Source organism: Thunnus thynnus, chromosome 24 (genome assembly GCF_963924715.1).
Source record: "Thunnus thynnus chromosome 24, fThuThy2.1, whole genome shotgun sequence".
Classification (NCBI taxonomy): domain Eukaryota; kingdom Metazoa; phylum Chordata; class Actinopteri; order Scombriformes; family Scombridae; genus Thunnus; species Thunnus thynnus.
The window spans coordinates 10856555-10875826 of record NC_089540.1 but is presented as its reverse complement, the minus strand read 5'-3'; the positions used below and the strand labels follow the sequence as shown (position 1 = coordinate 10875826).

At 35.3% G+C, this 19272-nt stretch overlaps 1 long non-coding RNA gene across 2 annotated transcripts in view; it reads right to left on the bottom strand.

Moving 5' to 3' along the window:
- Positions 1 to 11334: 11334 nt before the first annotated feature.
- The window catches only part of LOC137177098 (uncharacterized), a 70010-nt gene continuing 62072 nt past the window's right edge, over positions 11335 to 19272 (bottom strand). The window contains exons 1-5 of one of the 2 annotated variants that reach the window (XR_010925957.1): positions 13789 to 14319; positions 13680 to 13709; positions 13462 to 13574; positions 13299 to 13349; positions 11335 to 12987 (exon numbers count right to left, since the gene is read on the bottom strand). This is a non-coding gene — a long non-coding RNA (uncharacterized lncRNA). Of the gene's footprint in view, positions 12988 to 13298; positions 13350 to 13461; positions 13575 to 13679; positions 13710 to 13788; positions 14320 to 19272 lie in introns of those variants that run through there. The other variant, XR_010925958.1, reaches the window with a different exon arrangement.

The window sequence follows — 19272 nt, the reverse complement described above, 5'->3', positions numbered from 1 at the left end:
TATCAGACAGTTACATATTTATGTTGTCTTGAATTTTGGTTCAAGTGTTTTCATAGATTTCCCAACTTGGATCAGTCTCTCTTCCATCTATTTCCTGATCATCCAGCTCCATTATATTGCTGGTTGAATTTGTCTTGGCATCATGTTGATGGTGTATTGAGGAGATAGTTTGGTAGAGATCATTTGCTGGCTGCTGAAGGCTTGTGTAGGGGTCATCTGGGTCCTATAAAAAGGTCAGAATTTGAATGCATGATGCCTTTAAAAGTCTGACTTAATTATGTTGAACAATAGTTGAGACACTGAGTCACTACATTTACTGAAACCTCCACTTTTCAAGGTTCAAATCCACTCACACAGTCCTCTGATCAGAAAGTACATTACTCACCAAAGAGCCGGGAGATTTACATACAGATGATCCAGATGTGTCTGTTCTTGAACAGTTACTTTAAATCAGAAGAGATATCAGAGTTAGTGACACACCAAACACACACACACACACACCAGCTCTTCTGTGCTTTCCGACAAAACCACTGACTGCATTGTTTTACAAGGTTTAAAAGCACTTAAGTCAGAATTTTTCAGCTGGAAAGAATTTTTCTGAGGATGAATCCAAGGACAACTCCGAAAACAGCGATCAATGCAGTAACACCACAGTTTGTTCCTACCACCACGATGGTACGGATAAATAATGTACTCTGAATTTTGTGGTCTATTTTATTAGACAAGACAGGAAACGAAAAATCACGTCTTCATTCATTGTTTCATATGAACCTCAATGTCAAGATCTTGTTATATGTGACTGCAGTGAATTCAAAGTCATTCAAAATGAGATAAACATGTATGACAGGTGCTATCATTAAAGAAAATTACTTTTTAAATGATATACTTGACTTACAAAATGAGAACAGGTGTTAAAAAACTGCATGTAAATGAACCAGTTGATATAATCATATTGTTAAAGAGCGTGTGATGCTTTTAAGTCTTGAAGAAAAAAATAATAATGTATTGAAAATATGAAATATGAACATTACAGTCTCTCACCTGTGATGTTTTCTTCTGTGGATAAATCCCAGGATAACTCCAGTTATAACGATGAATACAGTCACACCAACAGCAGCACTGGCAATTGATATTTTTGTGGAACTTGTGGCCTCTTCATCCTCTACAGTGGCACTGGAATTTACTCAAATTGTAAAACAAAAAACGTAAGATGCTTCTGTAATATCTTATTATTTAAATCTATTATTTATATCTTACAATATCTACACTTAGTAAAAGTTGTTCATCATGTAACATGATTTAACTGACGTGTTTACTTTTGCAGTCATCACATATTTAGAGGCCTGTGCGTGAGTTGAAAACAGTAAGCAGCATGCTCTTACCACATTTTTGTAACAAGGAAGCCACTGCTTCCTCTTCACACAGCACTGTTTTAACTGGACACAATTGTAAGTGACAAACACACATCACTTGATGCAGGTTAACAGGTCAGTCTGAGCACAAATGAACAGCAACTGTATTCTACAGACTAGTTTATGTGACTGGCAGACATCTTTCAAGCAACAGCAAGGTTTGTGTGCACAACTCAAGTATTATAGACATCTGGAATATTTACTTGTTGATCACAATTATACACTTCCATTGCCTGATATTTATTCTCAAATTCCTTTAATTTACATCAATAAAAAGAATCAGAAAATGGCCTCAACTTTTGTGATGAAACTCCAACTCAGGAAGGATGTGAGGTACATTACTCATAACAAGGTTAGTGTGTTAAAAAAAAATAGTGATACTAGAAGAGGGAGTTATATATTACATACTTTATTGTGTTTGTTGATTTTATCGGCCACTGCAACAGTTTTACACAGAGCATTTCTAAACAAACTAGCCAAACTCAGTAACAAGTAAGCAGTAAGCAAGAAAGAATCAGAGATGTTGAGGTTTCATGCTGTTAGCTTTTGGAAAATATCAATCCTATCTGATTGAAGAATGTGACTAGAAACTTCTAGCTATTAGCCTCATGAAACAGCATGCAAGAACAAATTAAAATGCTAATAACTACATTAAGATGCTGTTGTGGTTGAACCTGGGATATATTAGACTCACACCACAATCCATTAAACACGTATCACTTATGACCAAGTAGTGAATCTACACAGGAAGTCCTGTATTTTCTTGGTGTGTGATGAGGATAAAGTTAGAGAGGTGTGAATTTGTTTGTCTTGTACGTGAGAAACAAAACCATTATTACAGTGTCAAGAAAACCTCCGATACTGCAATCTCAATATTTAGGGAAACGATATCAGACAGTTACATATTTATGTTGTCTTGAATTTTGGTTCAAGTGTTTTCATAGATTTCCCAACTTGGATCAGTCTCTCTTCCATCTATTTCCTGATCATCCAGCTCCATCACATTGCTAGTTGAATTTGTTTTGGCGTCATGTTGATGGTTTATTGAGGAGATAGTTTGGTAGAGATCATTTACTGGCTGCTGAAGGCTTGTGTAGGGGTCATCTGGGTCCTATAAAAAAGATCAGAATTTGAATGCATGATGCCTTTAAAAGTCTGACTTAATTATGTTGAACAATTGTTGAGACACTGAGTCACTACATTTACTGAAACCTCCACTTTTCAAGGTTCAAATCCACTCACACAGTCCTCTGATCAGAAAGTACATTACTCACCAAAGAGCCGGGAGATTTACATACAGATGATCCAGATGTGTCTGTTCTTGAACAGTTACTTTAAATCAGAAGAGATATCAGAATTAGTGACACACCAAACACACACACACACACACACCAGCTCTTCTGTGCTTTCCAACAAAACCACTGACTGCATCGTTTTACAAGGTTTAAAAGCACTTAAGTCAGATTTTTTCACTCAGAAAGAATTTTTCTGAGGATGAATCCAATGACAACTCCAGTAATAATGATCAATGCAGTAACACCACAGTTTATATTAATAAATAATCCACTTTGAATTTTGTGGTCTATTTTATTAGACGAGACAGGAAACGAAACATCACGTCTTCCTTCATTGTTTCATTTGAACCGGGAAGTCAAGATCTTGTTATATGTGACTGCTGTGAATTTCATTCAAAATGAGATAAACATGTATGACAGGTGATATCATTAAAGAAAAGTACTTTTTAATTTATATACTTGACTTACAAATTGAGAACAGGTGTTGAAAAAACTGCATGTAAATGAACCACAGTTGACATAATCATGTTGTTTAAGAGCGTCTGATGCTTTTAAGTCATGAAGAAAAAAATAACGTATTGAAAATATGAATATTACAGTCTCTCACCTGTGATGTTTTCTTCTGAGGATAAATCCCAGGATAACTCCAGTTATAATGATGAATACAGTCACACCAACAGCAGCACTGGCAATTGATATTTTTGTGGAACTTGTGGCCTCTTCATCCTCCACAGTGACACTGGAATTTACTCAAATGGTAAAATAAAAAACATAAGATGCTTCTGAAATATATTATTATTAAGTCAAAGGTAATACAAAGCAATGCAAATACCTAAAAAGATGTAGGACATTACTCAGTACTAATGTTGTTTTAAGTACAAAACAATGTTAACACAATGTAAAATAATCACCTTAAATTTACCAAAGTATGAGGAAAAATACATAACATGTGTTTACCTTCCACAGTGATATTTGTAATATTTGTTCCTCCAGGATATGTACACTCACAGCTGTAGTTCCCACTATCCACTGGTGTTAAACTGGTCAGGTGAAGAAATATAGTCTGACTCTTTTTCATAAGTGTGAACTTGGAGTCACATCCATGCTCAAAGTCCTGTCCATATCTATACACTAAGTGACACTCTTCTCCTCTGCTCCTCTCTGTTTTGATCTTACATATTATAAGTGTGATGATATTCAGTGTTTCATTGGTGCATATCGGAGTGACATATGGTTCTCTCCCAGAGGTTTTCACAATAGTCACTGCAAACAATGAATAATTAAAGTCAGTATGAAATATAGAAAATATTTAATTGTTCTATTTAAATGATAAATGATAAAAACTAGTTCCTGTACCTTGGCTGTTGTTATACGCAGGTAGCAGTAGAAGCAGAACAAACCACAGTTTCCAAACAGCCATGCTGGTCAAGAGGTCTGAGCAACAGTTTAAGTGCTGTTGGCAGTGAAGACTTTACTGTACTGAAGAGGGGAAACTGACACACACATTTGACCTGTTCTCTAGCTAACCTCAAACTCTCACAGAGCTACAAACTGAGCTTCTCTTCTGAAAGGAGGAAGTGTAAGACATGACTGCTTTTATATTAACACACTCTGAAGGTGAAACAGAGTAGAATACAGAAAGAAAATATGTCAGATCTTCAAAAATCAGGTCTACAGTCATGTGTTCAGACCACTCTTGGAGCTGGATCCACAAGAATCCAACTAATACAAAGTATCACCTGCTTTATATCTTACAATATTTACACTTAGTAAAAGTTGTTCATCATGTAACATGCTTTAACTGACTTTTTTTGCCTTTGTGGTCATGACATATTTATAGGACTGAGCATGAGTTGAAAATAGCGAACAGCATGCTCTTATCACCTTTTTGTAATAAGGAAACCGCTGCTTCCTCTTCACACAGCACTGTTTTAACTGGACACAATTATAAATGACAAACACACATCACTTGATGCAGGTTAACAGGTCAGTCTGAGCACAAATGAACAGCAACTGTATTCTACAGACTAGTTTATGTGACTGGCAGACATCTTTCAAGCAACAGCAAGGTTTGTGTGCAAAATTCAAGTATTATAGACATCTGGGATATTTACTTGTTGATTGCAATTATACACTTCCATTGCCTGCTATTTATTCTCAAATTCCATTAATTTATATCAATAATAAGAAACAGAAAATGGCCTCAACTTTTGTGATGAAACTCCAACTCAGGAAGGATGTGAGGTACATTACTCATAACAAGGTCTGTGTGTTCAAAAAAACAGTGACATTAAAACAGGGAGTTATATGTTACATACTTTATTGTATTTGTTGATTTTATCGGCCACTGCAAGTAAGCAGTAAGCAAGGAAGAATCAGAGATGTTGAGGTTTCATGCTGTTAGCTTTTGGAAAATATCAATCCTATCTGATTGAAGAATGTGACTAGAAACTTCTAGCTATTAGCCTCATGAAACAGCATGCAAGAACAAATTAAAATGCTAATAACTATATTAATGAACCTGAAAGTCAAGATCTTGTTATATGTAACTGCTGTGAATTTCATTCAAAATGAGATAAACATGTATGACAGGTGATATCATTAAAGAAAAATACTTTTTAAATTATATACTTGACTTACAAAATGAGAACAAGTGTTGAAAAAACTGCATGTAAATGAACCACAGTCGATATAATCATGTTGTTTAAGAGCATCTGATGCTTTTAAGTCATGAAGAAAAAAATAACAACATATTGAAAATATTAAATATGAATATTACAGTCTCTCACCTGTGATGTTTCTTCTGTGGATAAATCCCAGGATAACTCCAGTTATAATGATGAATACAGTCACACCAACAGCAGCACTGGCAATTGATATTTTTGTGGAACTTGTGGCCTCTTCATCCTCTACAGTGGCACTGGAATTTACTCAAATTGTAAAACAAAAAAACATGAGATGCTTCTGAAATATTATATTATTTAAATCTGCAAATCAGCGTCAATAAATTACCACAGCCAAGACAAAAAATGATGTAGGACATTACTGTCAGCACTAATGCTGTTTTAAATACTATATTCATGTTATAATTACTGCATGCTTTGATTTAACCTGTAAACCTGAAGTATAGACATCATACTACCATGTTAACAATACAACACAATGGAAAATAATCACTGTAAATTTAGCCAAACTATGGGGAAAAAAGCTGTTTGTTGGCACTTTAAACTCTACCAAGTATTTTGTAAATTCTTATTTTACTCCAATTTATTGTATTATATCTTCTAATGCCAACGACAACAACAATAAAGGAGCTATCAAACCTTCATTTTCTTTATAATGTCATTTATTCCCAACTGTGCCTCAATATCTGATGCAGATTTTTTTTCATAAGCAATTTCACAACATGGCCGCTGGAGGTCGCTGTTTATACAGATTTACTGTGGAAGTGTTGAGACATGAAGTTACTAAATCCAGGATAGTCTATGTCAGAGCCATATAGAGATGTATACAACTGTGGCATTTTCATACAGTGTGGAAAAGTTTTGCGTCCTCCTGACAGTTGTATGTTTAGGCCAAATAACACTTTCAGTTATTTAGTACTCAGCAGTGGAGGAGCTTCATGCTTTTCTCATTTTGCACCTGCTGAGAAGAATTTTAGGTGTTCAGACACCTCAACTCACCAGTGTGATGAAATGACATACAGCAACATTTTGATCCAAAAAATAAACAATAAAAAGCCTCAGCTAGATTTACACTGATCAATCATGCACTCATCACATCTCTGTTAAGCTGCTGGTGAGCTGGACACAAGATGACTAACATTACTGTTTTAAGTCTGTTTCCATTTGTTTAATGATCTGATGAACAATTAAAACCACTGCACATAAATAAAGTAAAACATCATAAAATGTATCAATGTTGTGATGAATTATCATTTGCATTTTTTTGTTTTGATCTGTCATTAGTTATACTCTTCATCATCATCATCATCATCATCATATCTTATTCTTCAAAGTATTTTCCGTTTCGTAGTAGCTAATTAAAATAGATTTGAACAGATGAAAAAAAAAACAAGAACACCACAATGAGAAACAGATGAGAGCTAGAAAGCCCTCAGAGGGTCACACACACTATAAGAAGGGGACCTGACTTGTTGTGGTCTTGCAAACTGCAGACGAAAACTTGCTGCTTGATAAAATCATGTCAGTGTTTCTCATCTGTCACATCAGGTATCAGTATTACTGTAGCCTACAATTCATTACTTTATTATAATTTACCTGCGACAGAAACATTTACATCGCTAATACTGTATTGCTCATAATTCCTTTCTTCAAAATAGCATATAGGAAAAGATTATGCATATTTAACATATATAAATGTTTCTTTTTCAGCCTCTCACATCATATACAACCAGTGGTGTCACTAAAGATTTCTGGATAGCCTAGATACTATGGGGGTCTGGGGAGAAGAATTTTTTTTCTAAAAAATGTCTGTTTGTCATGAATTTTGAGAGTAGCAACAGGTGTAAAATCAATCAAAAACATGGCTATTTGGTCAAGTTGGCACACAGTAGATCTGTCTCCTCATAGTTTGTATTCGGCACAGATCTAATAGGACTTAAATGCTTTCCATCCACTTACAACAGGCACAGATCAAGCAAAGGTATTGAAGTCAAAGAATGCTATCTCCTCTCTCTTAGATAAGTTGCAGGTCCTAAATATGTTATTGATACACAGACAGATGTTTAATGTGTGAACATTCTAAAACTAAAAGTTTATGCCTTGTATGAGTAGTAGGCCTACGTCATAAAATTCAGTATTAATTTTAACTGAAAGCTTAAACAACTCCCACTCGCTTTCTTCTTGATCACTGACCTCCATCAGACCTGATCCTTCAGCCCTGTCAGTCTCCTCCATCTTCCTCCTCTCCCTCACTTTGCCTGTTTCCAGTAACACATTATTTTATTAAACTCAGATGTACAAGAATTCAAAGCTTAATGAGTGATCAACCAGTTTAAATTTTTATTTGTCTGAACTGGCAAAATCCTCTCACCTGACTGGCCTTCGGCGGAGCTGCCGCCTTTTTTGAAGAAATGTCATATATCCATCTACATGTTGAGGAATTGAGGGATATAAAATTGTGTTATGATCAACACAATGTGACCTTTTCACTTACGTTAACTGATTATAAATAACAATCTATGCCTATTGATATGATTGTTGTGAAATACTTAAGAGGCATATAAAAGCAAAAAATATAAAGAGCCGTCAATAACATTATTTCTATTTCTTTCACTCATTCACACTTTGGCTGGCTGGCTGGTCAGCTAGTTAGTACTGTTAAAAAAAAAAAAAAAAAAAGCTTAATAAATTAGTAATTAGTGCTCTCAAATTATCAGAACATAGCATTAAACAATAGATGATATTTATGTTTTAGGGATAGAAAATATTTTTTCAACAGGCAAACAGGCTCAAGCCAGTGTATGATGTCACACATCTGTTAAAAATAAGAACAAAATTGCATTTAATCTAAATAGCTCATTTAGATCACAGTGTCCATGGTCGCACAATTGTCACTGTTTATTTTGCACGACATTAGGTAACACAGTGGTATGTGTGTAGCTAACTGACAGCAGCCAAAGCCAATCATTATTGCTAAAAGAGCATCCAATGCAGTATCACAACTATACATATACATACATATATATCTATATAAACTGTTGACAAACTGTTGACAAGGAAGAAAGGGATCAAAGCAATAGCCAAATTTAATTAATATGAAGAAATTAATTCACTATTTTGTAGAAACTTCAATCCCCACACACAGCTGTTAATCTGCTGCTACAGCAACTGATAATGATCAAAAGGAGCTGCTTGGATAAAATTAGATTTTTTTTAGACAAAGATAATTATGTGTATACACTTTTGGTTTGCACTGTTAATGTGTTATCTTAAATATATGCACAGATAATGTTGAACTCTTCCATAATGATGATGTAGTTTATAATGTTTAAGTAATTTGTACCTACTACTCTCTCTGGCGACAATGTTTGCACTCCCACATACACGTCACTGAAAGAAAAAAAAAATGCATCGGTTAATGATAAAAACAAATATACTGTATTTCCTCAAATACAAAATACCAAAATACAGGTGAAAAAAAGCAAAGGTGGATAAACTCCTGTTGCCTGTCATATAATGTTCATGCCAACTAAATAACAGATAAACAATAATTTGACAAAAATATTTATTTACCATGTATTGTCAAGGAGGTGCATACAAATCTCTGCTACTTCATTTTGTGATGTATTTCTGGCAAAAAGAGAAATTGTTTTTAAAAAGTTAATATAACAGAAGTAATATTTCTATTGGGAATAAGTATTACAATATCTATACGTTTCTGACATAAACTGAAATGTGAAGACTGTTACTCAACCTTAATGTAGAGGACCAGAGAGCAGAAAAACATCATGCAATATCCCACCTAATTAAATAGATTCTGAATCCAAGAATTGTAAAAGGGCCAAATATGATTTCCATCACTGACCAATGAAGACAAAATACCACCTTCATCGAGAAAAGACACATTGCACCACAGCTTTCATAGCATCATAGTTTCCAATGATATTTTGTACACGTTATATTTGTCTATGGTGTTTTGTATATTTGTGAATAGAGTTGAGTCTGTGTGGCAGAAAGGTTTAGACAGGATTTACACAGAACTGCAGCTCCAAACCGTGCTCCTCACACCTGTCACCTGCCCAGCATGGTGCTGTTAAACCAGAAACACCGTGGCTACACCTTATTTTTATACAATCTATGGGCCACAAACAGCACGGAACGGCTATGCTAACGATGCTAACCATGCTAAGTAACGTTAGCTGCGCACAGCCCCGAAATAAGTTTAAAAAAACACACAGTTACCGACCGAAGCGTCTCACATGGAGGCTCCGACACTGACAGGAGCACCAACCCGCGTCTACTGGCTATGGGAAAGGATACAATCGTTTAAAAAAAAAAAAAAAACCCGCTTATACGCGCTAATTTTGGTGTAAAAGAGAAATAACAGTAACTTCACCACCCTTCCAAATTCCAACAGAGACATGTCTCACAAATGTCTAATACTATTTATCACTCACCCTATTGAACTAAATAAATTCATGTAGAGATATCTGAATTACTTACCCGTAAGATCAAGGATGTCAAACAATAAGGTGAGAGTACGCTAGCATGAAACGTACCATTCCCGCTTCTACAAACTTTTTCTACATCCGGTGGGCGTGGAGCATGCGCAATAGCTAACCATATCAGAGTCATTGTTTTGAGGGACCTCATTCTCATTGGATTGACATGAATGAATTTAGTTCATCAGAATTTTCTTTTAGTCATGTACAACAAACAAGAATTAATCATTTAATGAACTTATACACGATTGATTCAGTTAATGCTAACATATTTCAAGTTTCCTAATCAAACACATGCCCTACTTGATTTTTTTTGAGTGTATAAAGAAGATAAATCTGCATTACTAGCACAATCAAGTTACTGGCTTTTGCTGTGTATACCTACTCGTGGGCTATAACAATACATTTACTGCACATAATGAATAAATGTACAATTTGTCAATGTCAATATTGGCAATATTTAAAATGGATGACTATCATGCTATTCCTGCTATGTTGTCAATCTTATGCAGACAAGCTCAGAAGGGTAATTAGCCAAAGTATTATGTAAATGACTGTAAATGAGGCAAATGTAACCAACTAGCTTCAGAGAACAGAAGAAAACTTTTCCACACTGTATGAAAATGCCACATATTCAGTTGTATACATCTCTATATGGCTCTGACATAGACTATCCTGGATTTCGTAACTTCATGTCTCAACACTTCCACAGTAAATCTGTATAAACAGCGACCTCCAGCGGCCATGTTGTGAAATTGCTTATGAAAAAAATCTTCAGCAGCCATTGAGGCACAGTTTGGAATAAATGACATTAGCTCCTCTATTGTTGTCTTCATTAGCATTAGAAGACATAATAGCAGTGGCAGCAGTACCAGTAATACCAATTTTAACCAACACTTTCCAAAAATCACGGAGGAAGGAGAAAAACGTTTCATGTCACACAAAGTGTAACATGTATCTGAGGATCTATCAATAAACGTTGTAATGGTTTCTGCCTACAGATAACTGATACCCCCTTCTGATGTGAATAAGGCACCGACAGACGGCTGTCCTCTGCCTCTGACCTAGGTACCGAACAGGGTTCCCAAAATCTACACGCAAGACCACCCTAGACTTGCTTAGGGAACCAGATTCAGCCTGGCTTCTATAATCACCAGCTGTCATTGAATCACTGCCAATGGACCTATTTATTCAGGAATTCCTAACAGTCAGGGTCACAACGAAGTGTATTGGTGCAAGTACTCAAAGATGGCCTTCTAACAGGTCATCTCTGGAGGAGGCCCACTCTGACGGTCGAGGGCTCTCACCCGGTTTTATAGGGCAGCTTCAGAGCCCTGGCCCTAACAGTTTAGCCAATTAAACCCCTAATAATAAATCTCTCAACCTAATTCTATTCTGAAATCATACATCTATCACATGTATAGCAGCATGTTGACCTCAGTCATTAAATCTGAACCATTATCATCCTGGTATTCAATAAACACTACAAGTTTATCCTTAACAAATTTAATCATAATTTTTGATCTAAATAAATTTAAAACCAATGTCAGCCTATCCCAAAGGAGGCGTCTTTGCTTACTTGGGTGAAACCAGAAGACCTCAGAGATGAGCACAAGTCAGGAACTTTGGTTGGAGTGTATAAAAATACAAACAGTTTTATTTGGTTTGACAAAACAAGTAATATAAGATGCAAAAAGAGCAAAGTAAAATACAAAAACTTGAGCAAAAAATTAAAAAGCAAAAAGCTACAAGACTAAAAAGAGTCTCAAAGAGATCTCTCGAAATAGATAAATAGATAGAATAAATCTTAGACATATTAGAAACTGTCTCTCTTTGGACGCAGCCAAGATATTTATGCATGCTATGATTCTTTCCCATATGTCTTATTGCATCACATGTTGGGGGCAGGCTGGAGAAACAGCCATTAAACCTCTTGAGTCCTTATACAAACAAACTTTAAAAACTCTGGACAAAAAGCCAATGCATTTCCATCACTGAAGGGCACTGGAGAAATACAATTTACTGAGCTTTGAGAATTTTAGATTATTCTCAAATAATTATGATGATATGAAGAACTGTAGTTCTATCAATGCATTCAAGACCAGACTGAAACATGTACTAAAGACCAATCAGCTGTGTGACCATTGAGGCACAACAACTGTTTGTTGTTGTGCTGTTGTATGTTTTTTGTCAGGGTCTACAGATGCAAATTAGCTTCAAGCTAACTCTGGTGCAGTGCATCTTTAATGTTTCAAACTGCACACTGTCCCATTCAGTAAATAATCAATCTTTTAAAAAGCCCTATGGGAAAAGGGGGTTCCCCAAAAAGAAAAAGGAACCCAGAGTCTCTCTTGGCCTTCCTTTTTATAACTCTACAACTTCCTCTTATTTATATCACCACATATTGTCTATCTCCAGGACATCTATCAGTTACATGTTGATATTACATGACTTTATACAAAATAGTAACCTTTTCTTCATCTGTCTCTCACATCAGACAATGTGGAACTTTTTAACTTCTTTTTTACATTTGAGATTAAAATCTAGGGATGTCTGCTAGGTGCAGAAAATCCCAGCTTCTCCTTTGCCTCAGGTTATCTGATGGTTGTCTATGTTTTTGATGTTTGTTTGTGTTTATGAAGTCATTCTTGACAGCACAAATTGTTTAAGTTCCTCACAAATGGTGCAATACATTAAACTATGTTTAATTTGTCACCAATTAAAATAAAATAAAATAGTCAGAAGTAGGCTTGAGTAAAGTTTGTCTCGGCCACAAAGAGTGGAGCTTTCAACAGTGTGAATGTTGAAAATTGCTAGATTGAAGCTTTCTTCTGATGGTTTCTGTATTTTGCTGCATGTTAATTTAACACAAGAATAATACTCGTTCATTTTTACATTCAATGATGTGTAATTTCATTTCTGCTGTTACTAGGTTTGTATGACTTTGTATTGAAACTACAGTCTTGCGGGTTGTTTGTTACTAAGAAGACTTTTAACTGTGGAAGATGATGGTTCTGGTTTCTCCCCTTTTGGATCTTTCTTCTGAGGTTTCCTGATCTGCTCGTTCTCCTGCTTCACTAAAGCTGTTTTGCACCTTCAGATAAAAACAAGACATGAGTCAATTTCCACTCACATTAATACAATACACCATACATATTTCTATCACTGAATGACTCTGACAGTTAACAGTTATGTGGATAAACAGGCTGACTATGAGTACACAATGGACCATGAAGAGTAAAGTGCATCAGAATCAGCTTCATGTATAAATAACACATTAGTTAGAGAGATATAGAGACAGAAAGGAACTAACATGCCAAAATAGAGAGAAGACAGATTAAATTATTTTCTGAAGAAGCAATTAATAATAAATATGAACAAGTGAATAATTATGAATTGTCTTACTCATCAGTGTTTTTCATTGGTTCTTGTAGCGTCGTGATCTCCTCATCGTCCCTGTGTGACAGAATGAAGGATTTAAGAACATTTATATATTATTTATTTATAGGTGTTGTCTGTATAGATTCTTTAAGCTCTGTGTATCCTCTTAATGTCAATAAATTATTACCATATTAACTGGTATCACAACAAGACAGATATTGAGTTGAAAGTTGACAGTGACGACTACAGCAATGCAAACAACGACCACTGCCAGGATCAGTGTAACGATCAAAGTGAAAACTATGAGAAAAAGAGAAAAAACTGTGATATGAATACCAAACATTCATAAAGCAACTACAGTTTAAATGTGAATTTTGACTTGAGACAACTTTAAGGTTAACTTACTCTTATTGGATCCAGATTCATCATTAAAATCTGAAGAAAGAAAAACAAATATCAGAATCGTAAAATGATGATCAATCTATAAATCTGTGGGTTTGGAAGTGTTTCTCACCATCTGCAGGAATCATCTTTAACACCTGAATTTCAGGGACTGAGAGCAGTTGTGCTGCACATCCAACATGTGCACCGTTTCCATGGAAACCAGACAGCACAGCTGTAGTGGTGACAGTGACTGTACCGTTGGTGTTGGTGACACTGACTGTGCTGTTGTGAGAGAAGTAGAGGTCTTGTTGTGGGACATTCAGAGTTACTGTGGGAGCAGGACGACCTGTGGCCGAGCAGGACACAACTGTCTCTTCAGTAGAGTTTGATTCTCTGATTTGTAGAATGGGTTCATGCAGCTCTGCAAAGACAATACATTAAAGAAATACTGTTTCACATGAATTCATTTCTTACAAAGACATCAGCTTTGACATGATACTTTGTGTCCAGTATGTTAGTTTGTTTGGCCTAGAAAGAATCACCTGCTACTGGTGATGCAGCATCTGTCACTTTCATGCTGTTTCAGTTTTCTGTCGATTGATTAATTGTTGCAGCTCTATATGAAAATACTGTACGTGAACATAAATGCACACAAATTGTTTCTATTTCGGATTTTCTTTGCACTTTTTGCATTTGGTGGTGTGAAAACACAGTTATTGTCACGTGTGAAAGATAATTAAAAAAAATTCAATTTCATGGCAAACAGACAAATAAACATAATTTCAACCTGCCATAATTTTGCATGTGAGAGTGGAAATCCATTATGAAAAAGGTTAAAGTTTTAATCCTCCAGCAGGGATGTGTTTAATACCCTACTGGAAATAGAGAATCCAGTTGATGAGTATGAAAATGTCTTTAATAATGCAGAAAGATCCTTACAGCTGCACTGATTAGTTGATTAATTGATCTACTTCAGCAGAAATGGCAAAAAATTCATTGATTCCAGCTTCAAAAATGTGAATATATCTGATATCAAAATTAAATTTATTTGGGGTTTTTTGGCATTTCGAGGGAGTCTGTTTCCGCCCGTCGGATGTTATTCGACACACAGCTGCCAAGGAGCAAGCTAGTTCGGCGGTATGAGTTACCATGGTTACTGAGCAGTGAATCATATAACCAATATGATGGAACGGACTCTCAATGAAATTAGCGAGGCTTATCTAAATAAGCCGGGCTTTTCCTTTATCCAGCTTGATGGAATACCTCTCTGGAATGGAGGAACTACACCAGTAAATCCTTAAAAACCGTAAAAACAAAACAACCAAGACTGCAGACGATTAGAAAAGGAGAATATGATCACCTGTGGGGTTCTGAAGTGTGCACCTGTAACACGCGTCACCGCCGTAATCAGCTGTTGTATTTCCATATCCACTGATCTGCGACGCCCAGGCTAAAATTTAAAAAAAAAAACAGCTGAGTGTCGGTAAGCGCAGACTTAAGGTAAGATATGCACTTGCTGCACTCAATAATGAATGACTAAAATATATTTGTCCTTCTAAGCGTTTTGAATGTAGATTACTTTAAATTATGCTATATAATAATGTTGTCTTTTTAAGAGGACAGAAAAACATATAATATAGGCATCATAACTACAAAATTCTGAACTCTATTCTGTAGATACTAATAAAGTTACCACACTGAATGTAGAGGAGGTTTGCCTCTCCTGTGTCTCCTGTGTCACTCACCTTTCAACAGCAAACCGGTTACGATCAGGAAACGAAACATTTTCATCCCAGACGTACAAACAACACTGTCAGTTCAGAGCAGAGCAGCCTTTTAAGCGCCTGTAAAAGAGAAAGTGAAACTGGGTGAGAGGGGATTTCTGAGCTCAGTTTACAGTATGTAGCATGACCATATAAACCCCATAGGCTACCTGTGTAGGTGGTGTACTGTAATACATTCATTCAATCATTTGAGTATTTCAATTCTATGGTATTTTATACTTCTACTCCATAAATATTGCAATATTGAAATATTGTACTCTACTATATTCATTTTCAGATTAGGATTTTACACACAAAATATATGATTAGATTATAAAATGATGGATTATTATACATTAAACTGCTAGTTTATATAGCTAGTTTAAGTAGTTAACATTAACTCTACTTTGACCAATCACATTAAAGCACTGCTTACATATTAATATATCAATAACAACAAACAACAACAACAACAACAACAACAATAATAATAATAATAAATTACTCACTGGTCACTCTGCATAATTAATACTTTCACTTTTGATACCATATTTTGTTGCTAATACTTTTACGATATAAAGTGTTGAATGCAAGACTTTTTCCTGCAATGGAGTATTTTTATAGCATGGTATTGCTACGTGTACTGATTTAAATACTTCTACTACGACTGCTTTTAGGCAGATGTATCATCTTTGTGTTTCTGTTTTTAAACCAATAGTGAAAAGATGTAAAAACAGACTATGGACCACATTAATGAGGCTGGACCATCATGTTAAAATATATACTTTGTGAATATTCATATGATAACAGGAAAAATAAGTATATTATTTGATTATGAAATGATAATCAAATAATAAAATGTTAGTCACTTTTTATAATTCCGCAACAAAGAGCAACACTGCAAAGCAAAAAGAAAGCAAGACTTATTTCACTCTCCTTTACACTCTGAAACCGACACTGATTGACACTTCTATTCTCTGTTCTCTAACTGTTCATATTAGTACTTCTAATATTAATGCTGTAATTATTGGGGAACTGTATACTTACTGTGCTGACAGCAACTCCAATAATCTCAAAAAAGGTGGTCAAAAAAGTCCCAGAAAAAGAAAGTGTGCACATGGTACATTAGCAGCTATGGTGTTGTGAAGTTTTAACACATCATTTGAATCATATTTTCATGATGGTAAACATACGTGTGACACGTGACAACCTCCAGTAATTCTCATGGCAGCCAGTTAAATAGTAGGGAAGTCCATCATCACGGAAGTACTAGTGTACTTCTGTGTAACAAGTTTTGAGAAACAATGAATCTTACTATAAAGGCTTTCCAGCAATATTGAGTCACCTTCAAATATACTTCAATTTACTACATTTACTAATTGATATCCCAGTCAGGACTTGGAAGAGTTAATATCCCATAATAGGTCAATTTACCACTTTACTTGACCTCATTGATACCACATTGATTTGAGAGATTCCAGCCAATAATTGCAAATGTTCTAAACCACCGTCACACCTCTGGTTTGTTGTCTAGGTTTGTTGTCCATTATACAATCACTAATCTTATATAGTTAAATCTCTTATGAAATCTTGTTTACTAAACATAATGAGGGAAAGTTGTGCAATAATTCCTCTTAAGTTCTATGCTAGAAAAGAACCTAAGTGCTTTCTGGAGGGGTTACTTAAGTGTAAGGTGACTGCTTTTAGGCAAATGTATCATTTTGGTCTTTTTCTTTTTAAACCAATAGTGAAAAGTCTTCTTACTTGGATATAAACTATTTTAAAAGATGTAAAAACAGACTATGGACCACATTAATGAGGCTGGACCATCAAGTTAAAATACATTTTTATTAAATATTAATATGATAACAGGGCTAATAAGTATAATATATTAGTTGATTATGAAATGATAATCAAATAATTAAATGTTAGTTGCTTTTTATAATTCTGCAACAAAGAGCAACACTGCGAAGCAAAAAGAAAGCAAGACTTATTTCACTCTCCTTTACACTCTGAAACTGACACTGATTGACACTTCTATTCTCTGTTATGTAATTGTTCATATTAGTACTTCTAACATTAATGCTGTAATTATCAGGGAACTGTATACTTACTGTACTGACAGCAACTCCAGTAATCTCAAAAAAGGTGGTCAAAAAAGTCCCAGAAAAAGAAAGTGCCCGCATGGTACATTAGCAGCTATGGTGTTGTGAAGTTTTAACACCCCGACTCCCTCGGGGAGTACATCATTTGAATCATATTTTATACATGTGCAACCTCCAGGAAATCTCATGGCAGCCAACTTAAAGTGAAGTTAAATAGGAGGAACGTCCATCCTCATTAGAAGTACTAGTGTACTTCTGCATAACAAAGTTTGAGAAACATTTCAGAATTCAGAATTGAGGGAACATCCTGTGATTAATATCTTCAGGAAATGTAACAAAAGTGTACAGTGTAATAAAATGCTACTGGAATGTTGTGCAATGATGTTTGTTTGTATTTTCTTTCCTGCATCTGTATCTGTGAATCACAGCAAAGCCTGTAATCCTAAAACTGGAATCATGATTGAGGGAACATCCTGTGATGTATATCTTCAGGAAATGTAACAGTACAATACAATGCTACTGGATTGTTGTGCAATGGCGGTCTTTTTTCTTTTCTTTTCTGCATTTTTCACATGCCAACAGGAAATAGCAAAAGAGAAATAACATGCTATCTGAACCCAAGACGCTACTCTGAGTGACTCCTAAACCACCATCACATCTCTGTAGGTTTGTTGTCCATTATACAATAACTAATCTTATATAGTTAAATCTCTTATGAAATCTTGTTTACGAAACAGTATGAGGGAAAGTTGCATAATAATTACTCTTAAGTTCCATGCTGGGAACTAACAGCTGGAGGGGGTTACTTAAGTGTAAGGTGACTGCCAAACATTTTGTAGGTGATCAATAAACTCAAAGCCTGGGAAAAATGCTAAAAGATTATGGTACTTCAAGACAAACCTTATTTAGTAATTGTGCAGAGAACTGTCCCTAAATAATCAAGATAATTTTCAATATTACCTTTAACAATGATAAACCTGATGAATCATCAAGATAGACCCCAAAGTGCTTCCAGGTTGGGCTGTACTTTATAGGTGTGTTACAGATTGTTTGTAGACATATTATAGATTTTAGATATGTTGTAAGTGCAAAGAGTCCTCTGCAGCAGTAAACATTATTTTGTAATTACAAAAAAAATCTATTTTAAGTTATTAATCACATCTGGGTACCTACGTAAGTACGTATCTTACCTGACAGCTGACACCTGTGTAGCCTAAAAAGTGTAGCCAGAAGCTTGCAGTTGTGTACTATCACTATGTACCAGCCTTATGAGATAAGATTACACCAGAAAGTATCTGCTATTTTGGTCACAAGGGCCACCTCTCTTACTTTTAAACTTATCTCTATGCACCCAGTTGTTGATAGTCACAGCCTGACAGCTAGTTGCAAATCAACTTGAGATTGATTTGAAAGTCTCTGAGTTATCTGCAAGAAATAAATTAGGGCTCAAAAGTCACTGCTTCATCAGTCATCATTCTTTCAAGGATTTGTTGTTGCTAGAGCGTTCACACAGGATACAGGGAGGACTGACAGGCCTCACTGTATGGTGTATTGCAACCTCATGCAAAGAAATACATTGAGATGGGGTTATAAAATGGTCTCTTCTGGTGCAATATTCAATCTCTGAAGAGTCTTGGTTTTGTATTTGTATGTGATGACAATAAGCAGCAGTTGGTTTATGCTCATTAGAGATGTACAGTAAGCTTAATTTGTTCAGGTTTGTCAACAGATAATGACATTTCATGC